This window comes from Lagenorhynchus albirostris, chromosome 7, assembly GCF_949774975.1.
Source record: "Lagenorhynchus albirostris chromosome 7, mLagAlb1.1, whole genome shotgun sequence".
NCBI lineage: Eukaryota > Metazoa > Chordata > Mammalia > Artiodactyla > Delphinidae > Lagenorhynchus > Lagenorhynchus albirostris.
The window spans coordinates 98,903,480-98,915,037 of record NC_083101.1 but is presented as its reverse complement, the minus strand read 5'-3'; positions in this window follow the sequence as shown (position 1 = coordinate 98,915,037).

Here is an 11,558-nt window from a genome sequence, read left to right as displayed (position 1 = left end):
GATCTTAAATAGAGTGAGCACATAATTTATTTTCCAAACTGGGACACTTTTTTTTCCTGAGACAAATGTTAAACCAGATGGGATCCCAAGACAATAGGAGTAAAAAATTGGGACTGTTCCAGACTATATATCCCAGCCAAGACATACAGTAATTTTACTAAAGAAACGATAAGGAGACTGACAGAATACCTGACAACAAAAGATGGAAGACAATGGAATAATCTCTTCAATGGGTGAGAGAAAGTGACAGTATTGTATTTCTATACTTCTATTTCTAGCTACACTATCTTTCAAAAGTGAGTGAGCTAAATAAAAACATTTTCAGACAAAAGCAGACTGAGTTTCTTATTCAAATTGCTGAAATAATTACTAAAAGATGCACATAGCAGAAAGAAGGAAATTCACTTAGAAAGACAGCACAGAAATTAAAAAAAATAACAATTCTATGGACATTACGTGAATTAATTAGAAAACTTTGATAAAATGAAAAATTTTAGAAAATTACAACTTAACTGAAAAGATCTACTGCCCCACTGCAAAAAACATTTATGTAAATGCTACCAAACATTTAAGTACTAATGCCAATCTTATTTAAATTGCTCTACAAAAGAAAGAAAGGGAGGGAGGAGGGAGGGATGAAAGAAAAATAGGAAAGCTCCTCACCTGAGTCTAAGGCTAGTATAATCTTGATACCAAAACCAGATAATGGGAGAGCAAAGTATGACAAAAGAAAATTATAGGCCAATTTTCATTTATGAACAGTTACAAAAATCCTAAATAAAATATTAGCAACCCAAACTGAATATAATAAATTTGACCAGCTGATCCTAAAATTCATGTGGAAGAGAAAAAGGGCCAAGAATAATGGAGAATATTTTGAAGAAGATCAAGTTTGGGAGAACTTGCCTTACCAGAGACCCAAATTTATTATAAAGCTACATCGATTAAGAGTATGGTATAGGCAGAGGGACAGAGAAACAGATCAATGGAACAGACAGAACACCAAAAGAAAACTTGTATCACAGTCATGGTAATACAGATCATGGGAGAAAAGCTCAGTGGACTACACAATAAACAAGGTTGAGAAAAGCCACATGGGAAAAAGTGAAATTAGATCTCTACCCCAAAATGAATTTCAATGGATAAAATGAAAAGTATAATAAAAATGTGAGTTTTTACTTTTTCATGTAAATAGCAATATATTCAGAATAGAATGATTTAATCAAAGGGCATTAAATATTCTTGAAGAAAACAGTTTGATTTTTGATGAATACCAGAATAAATGTTCCAGCTAGTTGGAACTAAGGTTACAAGGTTATATATGTATAACATAATAAGGTATACACACACACACACACACACACACACACACACACACACGATATACCAAAACACAACTTTTAACGTATATACAACTATTATAGTTCTTAGAGATAACAAATTATCTTGGGGAAAAAGGTATTTTATTCAAAAGACAGTCCCCATTTACTAACACAATTATGCTTATTTTAGTCATATCATTTCTCATAACTCTAATAAACAGCCAAACTGAAAACACAGGAAGGAAAAAAAATCACACAGATAATCACGATCTCTTTTGTGGTGTGCTTCCTTCTTGCCATTACAACTTCCACCCTGGCAACTAAAAATCAGAACAGGAACACTACACAAAGTTTCACTCCTTGCTCTTTTCATTTAATTTATAGAATGAGTATTCTAATAAATCATTTAAATCTCTGAAAATCTGATCTGAATACCTGAAAAGCAATCCATCATATGCTAGGGATTGCTAATCTCTGTAGCATCATCTTTCCTGGTTCACTAAGCTGCAGCCAGGATGATCTCTTCCAGTTCTGTGAGGGGAGGTCTTCCAGACCTCAGGGCCTTTAAACATGCCGTTTCTTTTTGTCTGGTACACTGTCCCCTTCCTTTCCTTAATATGCCCACCCAAAAATAAAAATAAGAAATCACTCTCAAAAGATTTCAATACAACCTTTTTCCTTCATATCACTTATCACAAACTGTAAATATATATTTATTGGTACAATTTCTGAGTATCTATCTCTGAGCAAATACCATGCCTATTTTCTTCACTGCTTTATCTCTAGTATTTAGTACAGTGCCTGCCCCATAGAAATGAAATACACAATTAAAACAAATTTTTCTTGTCTAAACCTATTCTTGTCTAATAAACCTTCTTTAAGCATGATGACTTGTAATTTTTCTTTAATTCTGCTAATTGTATAACAAAATTAAGATTTTAATGGTTGGGATAGTTAAAATTCTTGCATTATCTCTAAAAAACAATAATATACAGCTAGCTATCCTCCAAAAAGAGGGCATATGAATTTTTAAAAATTTTATCATCACACTCTAAGATTCTTTTTAGCTTAAAAATTATGTGATTCTAATCCCATTTCATTAACCTGGTAACACTATTATTCTCATTACCATGGACATGTCATACAATTATAGCATTCATAAATGAAACATTAAATACTCAGTTGTAGCTAAACAAAAACAGTATACTTGGGCTTCCCTGGTGGCGCAATGGTTGAGAGTCCGCCTGCCGATGCAGGGCACACGGGTTCGTGCCCCGGTCCGGGAAGATCCCACATGCCGCAGAGCGGCTGGGCCCGTGAGCCATGGCTGCTGGGCCTGCGCATCCGGAGCCTGTGCTCCGTAACAACGGGAGAGGCCACAACAGTGAGAGGCCCGCGTATTGCAAAAAAAACAACAACCCCAAAACCCAAAAAAACCAGTATACTTGGTGGAGACATGTTAACTGGCTTTAAAACGCTTTCTTAAATAAAATATAATATTAAATAGGAAGCAAGCTACTATTGTACATCATTAAAATAGCTGTCTATTTAAACACAGGGGTCAGGGCAGTATTCCAATCTTAAACAAACCTGTACATGTGATTGGGGAACTCATGATTGATATAATCCTGAATCCTTGAATTACAGGAATTTTTCAAAACAGCACATCAACCATTAAACAACAGTAATGACGATAACATCATAAGGAGACATTTTAATAGTTTTCTAATACCTCAGAATGTCAGATACACCTATAATTGTAGCAGTAAAGTAGTACAGTATATCACATGCCAATTAATACTTTCTTGCCCTACAGAAAAGTGTCTTTGGTTCTCTAAGTCAATGGGTATATCAAATACACAATATACAATGTGTATAAGCCGACTTTCCTTAAATTCTCCCATTTGTATGTTATTTCTTTATACTTGTGTATTACAGGTATCAAGAATGAACAGTCTGTTTGTATCAAGAATGAACAGCCTGTAATTTCTGAGCCACAGTGAGATTTAATATTCTGAGATATTAAAACAGCATCTCCTCTGGCCTACTGACTAGCAGTCTAACTATTGTTAAAAAATGTTTAAAAGCTTGTTAGTAAGAATGAAAGAAATGTAAGAAATAAAGGGATAAAGAGAAAAGAGAGTTTTTACTGGCCTAAATATTCAGAAGAGAGCTTCTCAACTCTCCTTATCTCTCTTCCCATGAGAAAACCCCAAACACCTTATATACTCCTTTAGAAGACTCAACAAAAAAGTATAAGAAGCTCAAAACAGAATATTAAAGGAAGAAAGATAAAGGTAATCACAAATACTTAATCTTGGAACCCTGAACTCTGATTCAGAGAGGCAAGAATTTAGAGTTCCATATTTACCCTCTGATAAAAAAAGTAAAAAAGAGTTTTTGAGTAAATGTTTCCTAAGATGTTTTGGCATACACACCCCGTACATGCCAGTTTTCTGGAATTCTAAATAATTTTTCCCTTAACAGTTTTGTAAAGTATCTATTTGCCTTTAAGTTTACACTATTATATGATCTATGAAAAATGTTTTCCAATAACTCATCAAGTCACCAAATAAGGAAGACCAGGCAAGCTGTGAAATAGAAGATTTAGGAGAATCCGCTAATAGAAGAAATTACAAGTTTTTAAAAAAGAAGCCTTTTCTGAATACCCCTCAAACACTAGTTCCGATGGGGAATAAAGAAAAACTAATCTGGTTTTCCAGAAGATAAAAATGGGATGGGGAGACAAAACAGACCAAGGGCTATAGATTTACTTCAAGATCAAGCAGATTTAGTTTTAACTGCCTTAACAATGAAGAAACCTTTAAGACATATTGATGGCCACAGTTGTCAACATTGTAAGGTTTACTCAAACTCCTTGGAATATGACCTCTTTTTCACATTACATGCATGCCAATTTCACTGCTGATTGTCAAAAGCCTCTTACTCCTGCTGCTGGTAACATAATATGAGGCTGTTTCAGAAACCAAACTAGAATAAAACATCAGGATTTCACTCAAGTTTTACAGTTGCTGTAAGACTTAATAAGAAATATGATAGGTGTATACTGTGAGCAGCTAACATTTTACATATTTACAATATCTAAAGGCTACTGAAATGGATTTTCACTATGAAAACATGAGTTCCAACCCAAGTGGACAACAAGTAAGCAAATGCCTACTGGACATCTCCACTCAAATGTTTACCAGCACCTCAAAATCTGTATATTCAAGACTGACCTTACTATCTTTTCAACATCCTGTTCATTCATTTGCTCTCAACTTTGCTGCCCAGAAATGTGGGAGCCTGCCTTCTCACTTTACACATTCAACTGTTAACCAAACCCCATAGTATAACCTCCTTAACATCAATCTCCTAATTCTCCATCCTTACAGCTAAATTATGTTAGTTCAAGTCCCAATTATTTCTTGCACAGACTACTGCTTCATCTCCTACTTTGTCTACATCCAATCAATCTTTTATACCATCACCCCAGTGATGTAATTATTCTGTCACTTCTACTTAAAAACCTTCAACTACACATCTACTGTACAAATTCCTTATTAAGATATAACAGGGTCTTCATGTTCTGCTCTCTTCTACCATTAGAGTCTCATTTCTTACCTTGCTCCGCTTTATTCCCTATACAGCTGCAATATTTCATTGCTTTCACTTTCCTGGAATGTTCCATGAACATATATAGCTTTGCTTATGGTATTCTCTCTGCCTGGTATACGCTTACCAACTGGGAGAAAGAATACCATGTCTTTTTAGATCTGGCTTAGGCATTCACTACTTTAAGAAGCCTTTCCTGGCTCTCCAAAGGAGGACTAACATTTATGTCTCATTATGTTCTATGCATACATGTGTCACATCACCTATATCACTCCATAGTCCTTGTTGGTATACATTTCTAGTTATTCAGGTCCTTGAGCATTGATGCTGTACCTCACTCGTTACACATTTCCTTATATCTACATACAAGAACATCACTAGAATACCAACATGCTACTTTCTTACTGTTAGCTGGTGTATTTATTTTCTTACTTCAGCAAAACATTTCTAGGTTGTACCATATCGACATGACTGAACAGTCAACAAAAACTTATAAACACTTCTATTCATGTTAAGAACAAGATAATTCATCTACTATAATAATTACATCTTTTTTGCTAAAGAGGGTGACTATATTTGATAATATATTTATTGACCCATCACTTCAGTATTCAGAATTGGTTATGCTTGCCTCCAAGAGTCGAACCAAAAAAACCAGTTTTCACCGATGTGAGGGAAAGCCTTTAAATACAACCTTAAAATAGGCCATCTCAACCATTTTAATTTAGAATATTTCTGGGTTATTTTCAAAGCTAACGCTATAATTATAATATAATATAATATAATATAATATAATATAATATAATATTTTAAAATTAGTAGCTGAAGGGAACCAGAATTGCTACTATATCAAGACTTAGCACCTTGAATAAGTGATGTAATGGCTTAATACCTTCCTCAATATTCTCCCTCCATCTTATCTGTAAAATGGTTACAAATACACGGGGATTTCAGAAGGTTTGTTTTTGCAAAGAGCTTTGAGGGAGAATACATTTAGGGTACTTTTTAGAAGTCCCTAAAACACTACTTCCTATCAGTAGAATTCTGAATTTCTTTTATGATTTGACTGCTTCCTCTCACTCCCTTGGCTAAGAGAACAAACATATCATAGGTTCACAGCATAAACAGTAAGTAATCTTAAGTAAATTATTTAATATATCCATTTACATTCACATACCTGGGAGAATGAGGATTTAGCTTATTTTTACAGGCACACAGGAAAGCAATTCTATAACCTATGCTCCACCTCTGCGTCCAATCTCTGGTTTTGTGGCAAATTTTTATTATTCTAGAGTAGCACTGTCCAAAAGAAATTTCCATGATAATGGAAAGATGTTATACCTGCATTGTGCAATATGGCAGTCACCATGTGACTACTGGGCACTTGAAATGTGAGTGAAGAACTTAATTTTTAATTTAAATTAAAATAGCAAAATGTGGCTACTGGTTACCATTTTGGACAGTGCAGTATAAATGCCACAGTCAACAAAATGGATCAAGTCTGATCTGGCTCCCGTCAAATTGGGCTTGGGTTAGAACCATACTGGGCTAGCCCTCTCCCCACTCAGAAGTCAGGCAATAGATTTGAGGGGACAACTCCCAGGAGTCTGCAAATTTTTTCTGTCGAAGGCCAGATAGTAAATATTTTAGGCTTTGTGGGCTAGTAGGCCAAACGGTCTCTGTTGCAACTATTCAACTCTGCCATTGTAACACAGAAGTAGCCATACACAATGAATGTGTAAAGGAGCTCGCATGGTTGTGTTCCATTACAACTATTATTTATGAATTAAAAAAATCAGAATTTCATGTAATTATCATGTGTTATAGAATATTATTCTCTTTTAGATTTTTTCAACCATTTAAAAATGTAAAAACTGTTCTTAGTTTTTAGGCCATACAAAAACAGTTTGTAGGGCCAAACCACCAGCCTGGTTCGTGAACCTCTGAGATACAAGAAAGGTCAGTGAGCACAGGAAGAGACAGTCAACACTGTTAGTCATCAAGGAAATGCCAGCTAAAACCGCAGTAAGGTCCCACAAGAATGGCAATACCAAAGGCTGGTGAAGATATGGATTCCTTGTAACTATTCTACACTGCTGGTGAGAAAGTAAAATGGTACAATCACTTTGGAAAATTGACAGTTTCTTTAAAAAGTTAACCATACCATAGGACCCAGTCATCCTACTCCAAGTACTTAACTCAAGAGAAAAGAAAATCTGTGTCTACACAAAGACTTCCATATGAATACTCATAGTCCCTTTACTCACAGGGACTAAAAACTGGACACCAACCCCTCCAAGGGGTTGAATGGATACATAAAGGGTGGTACTTCATACCATGGAATACTACACAGCAATAAAAAGTAACCAACTACTAATACTATGCAACAACCTGAATGAATCTCCAAATCACTGCACTGAGCGAAACAAGTAAAAAACCAGAGTACATAGTAAGTTCATTACATAAAATTCTAGGATATACAAACTAATTTTCAATGACAAAAAGCAGATCAGGATTGCTGGGGGCTGAGGGTTCAGGGAGGGGTAGACTGCAGTTAGGAGGAAATGTTCTGTATTTTGATTGTGGTGAAACAGTCACAGGTATATATTTGTCAAATTGTACACTTTAAATGGATGCTGTTTACTGTACACATAAAGGTGATTTAAAGAAAGTCTTGATTCCACTGGCATCAGATTTACTCACAGCAATCTCTGTGAACTGATATATTCACTTTTGTAAGTGCTGTTTAAATTTGAGGAGATGGGTAAGGGAGGGATAGATAAGTTACTCTGAAGTCTCACACTATCACAGCGGATGGGATCTGCAGGGCACATTAATAGTAACCTATATCAAAGAGCTTTGAAGGGACAGGTTTTAAGAATTCTGTGAATTGAAATCTTTCCTGTTCACAACATTCTGATCTCCCTGTTTGGAACATGTATTTTAAGTTAGACTAAAATGTAAGATTCCAAGAATCAGTAAATAATGCTTTATGTTAAAACAAGCTTTCATTTGTAACGCCTCTGAGATACTGTCCTTATTCAAAAACAACAACAACAAAACAAAACAACAACAACAACGAACCTGTTGCTCAGATTCAATTTGTTTAAAAACATTTGTTATATGCTTACGAAGGCTTGATGAAACTTGCTCAACTCCGGAATGACGTTATCAATTCAAAAATATTAAAAGGAAAGAAAACAAGGTCCCATTTTCTAGCAAGTTTTATTCATTCTTTTAAATTCTAGACTAGTTTTTGACAAGACCTTACAGCGACTTGTCAGATGGGTCAATGCCAAGTTAATGATAAAAAAAAAAATCACCCACTAACACAAAATAAATAATATTTTAAATAATTTATGGCTATACATTGGGCAAAATTGGGATGGAGTTTTATTTTTTTAACTGAGTACAGATATGTGAAATGCAAATATGGCTTCCCAGATTCTTTTCAGAGCAAATGGTGTTACAGGTTCCTAGAGTCAAATTAAATGTCATGCTTGACTTTAGACAATGTCCTTTTGGAAGAGAGAAATAAAATACCAAAATTCAGGAGTTAGTGGAGGTGACTCAGTTAAAAAAAAAAGAGATTTGAAATGATTTGCCAAACTTAGGACACAAGCTTTCAAAACTCTGCAAACAATACTAAATACACTTGGAAAAAATCCTTTAAAAAACCCTGCTTTTCCCATTTCTGACCTTAAATACACCCCATTTAATCATAAACTTGACTCAAATTTTAGGGCATATGTCTAGCATAGCTCTCAATTCTTTCTGAGACTACACACTTCAAATACCATAATTTCTTATCATACAAAATAGAAATGAGATCAGCTTTTGTGACCAACATACATTCATACACTTAAAACTTCTAAAAGGCCACCAGAGCTGTAGGATCACAACTTCCTGATGTAGTACAAGGGATATTCTATTAATCTAATTGTTTTCCAAGGTATTTATAGGAACGCATTTTGACTGCTTTTCATCTAACTAGTTTCTCTCCAAGAGAGGCTTAAACCCAGGGACTTTTAAGTGAGAATCATTTTTCAGTCTACAAGCAACAACATCTGACTAATAACGTTAATTTCTTGGCCCACAGAAAATGTCCTTCACTACTTACTGTCCAACTAAGAGGGCTCTTTACTTATTATTTGGGGTATATCAGAGCTCAGTTTGTGAGATGTGCTACAGACTATTAGTACCCCCACCCCAAAAAAACACCACCTCTGAGAGTTAAGAAATTGGGAGGTGGGGTAGAGAAAGGCATATTTAAGATAGAAGAAATGGAAATACTAGTATGAGCATAAATATTTTAGGAAAATTTATGACAATGTACATATGAATTGAGAACATGTAGTTTACTTGGGAGAGAACGGTTAAGGAATGACAACTGGAAATGCCAGCCACAATGCTGGAAGTATAAGGGCCTTAAGAGATCACCTAATCCAGGTTCAAGGAGACTAAATGAATTGCCCTGTTAAATGGCATAATACAAATAAAGGGGCTTAGCATGGTGCTGGCACATAACAGATGTTCCATAAATGTTGCTGTCACCCTTTCATCTACCCCCAACCAAGGTCCCCCACCAGTAAGTTGTACAATAAGCACCACCACAACTGTCACCTAAATCTTCCAACAGTTCTCTGGTCTTCTGGTGACACTAAGTCCTTTCATCAACCTACTTCAAGGAACATTCCATTACTATTATCTCTATGATACCTACCTTATAGACTGGCTGTGAGCATTAAATGAGATCATGTAAAATGGCAAGCAGCTAAAAGTCCAATAAATGCTAGCATGAAGTTTCCAATGCTGCCTTCTCTCAAACACATCTTTTCCATTTATGACGGTAGGAGCATGTGTGTATGTGTGTGTTCGTGTGCGTGCGCACAAACATGTATGAAGGAGTGAAAAGCGAGGGATGCAAATATCAGATATACTTAAGACCCAACTTTTGACAATTCCCCTCCTTTCCGCAAGATTTTGATATGACTCCTGGGTACCAATCTCATTCCACTGAGAATTCCCTGTCACAGTGAGTCACTATAAGTGTGGGGCGTGAACTCAGATGTACTGGACTGGAGGAAAAAGGTGATGGGAGCAAGAGTCCCTTCATTCGGAGACATGCTGACAAAAACCAATGTCTCACTGCAAATTCACAACTCAACCCAGGCTCGTTATCTCTCCAATTAACATGCAACGCCCCCGAAAATAGGGCATTACATCTTGTACTTTCTTGCATGTGTCTAAGAACAGGCCATCAGATGCTTAATAGTCATTAATTGTTTTTAATCATCCTCAAGAATTCAATATTTAAAAATTCAGCCTGCATGTAACTCTCCAGGAATACATAGTGAGACCGAGAACTAGCCTTTCACACAGGTCAAAAGAGAAAGACTTGTAAATCAGTTTCTCAATAAAATGTGGTAAGCATTTCATCTAAAAAGGAATGTATCTTTAAACTCGAGTTCTAAAGTTCATGAATGGCCTGAAACTGTAGGCAAATCTTTGGGTAGGTATACTTTCCCTCCTTAGAGAGCACACAGCTGCCATTACATTCTAAAAAAATAAAAAAACAAACCAACTCCCCCCAAAGCTGAAGGACCACTGCTCTATACAGCCTCTCCCCTGGCTCTGAAGTTTAAGCTCTCATGGACAGGACTTCCTCAGCTGGACTCCTAAAAGCATACTTAAAAATTAAATGGCAGGACAGTACAATAGTTACCCTCAGGCAGAAGGATCTATGGGTAGTTGTTGTGGGGGGGCACCAGAGGGACTTCTGAGGCATTGAAAATATTGTGGATTTCGGTGGTGGTTAGAAGTGCGTTCATTCTGGGTTTTTTTTTTTTTTTGGCGGCACTGTGCGGTTTGTGGGATCTTAGTTCCCTGACCAGGGATCGAACCTGGTCCCTAGGCAGGAAAAGTGTGGAGTCTTAACCACTGGACCACCAGGAATTCCCAAGAGTGTTCACTTTGTGAAAATTCATCAAGCTGAACAGTTACGAGTTTTGCACCTGTCCGAAGGTATATTTCAATAAGAGGTTAAAAAAAAAAGCAGTAACAAAGATAGGTCACTTATACATAGCAGACATCATTACATAATGTAAAACAGAAGTTCTTAAAATTTATGTTCTAGGAAGGGTCCATGTGGTAAAGAGCTGAGACCTCCAGACAACAGCCAGTGAGGCACTGTGGCCCCTAGCCCATCTGCCTGCAAGTAACTAACTGATGATGCCTGCCAGTGAGCATGTGGGTGAGCTTGGAAACAGGTCCTCCATCCTCAGTCAAGCCTTGAGAAGGACTGCAGGCCTGGCTCACAGCTTGAGGGCAAATCAAAGACCCTGAACTAGAACCATCTAGTTAAGCCACTCCCGGATTCCTGACTCAGAATACCTGTGAGATAATATATGTTTGGTGTTAAAAAAAAAAAATGATGCAACATCTAGATACTACCTTCCTTAGTATACTAAAGTGAGCAAAGTGGCCTCAGTAGTTGTACCTACAGAGACATCAGCTTATCGGTTTAAACTGGCAACTTTCCCTTCTCGAAGGGCTGTGGTACAATATTGGTTTCTAAACCCAACTAAGAAAAAAGAAAATACAGCTGGTGGTTATGAATAT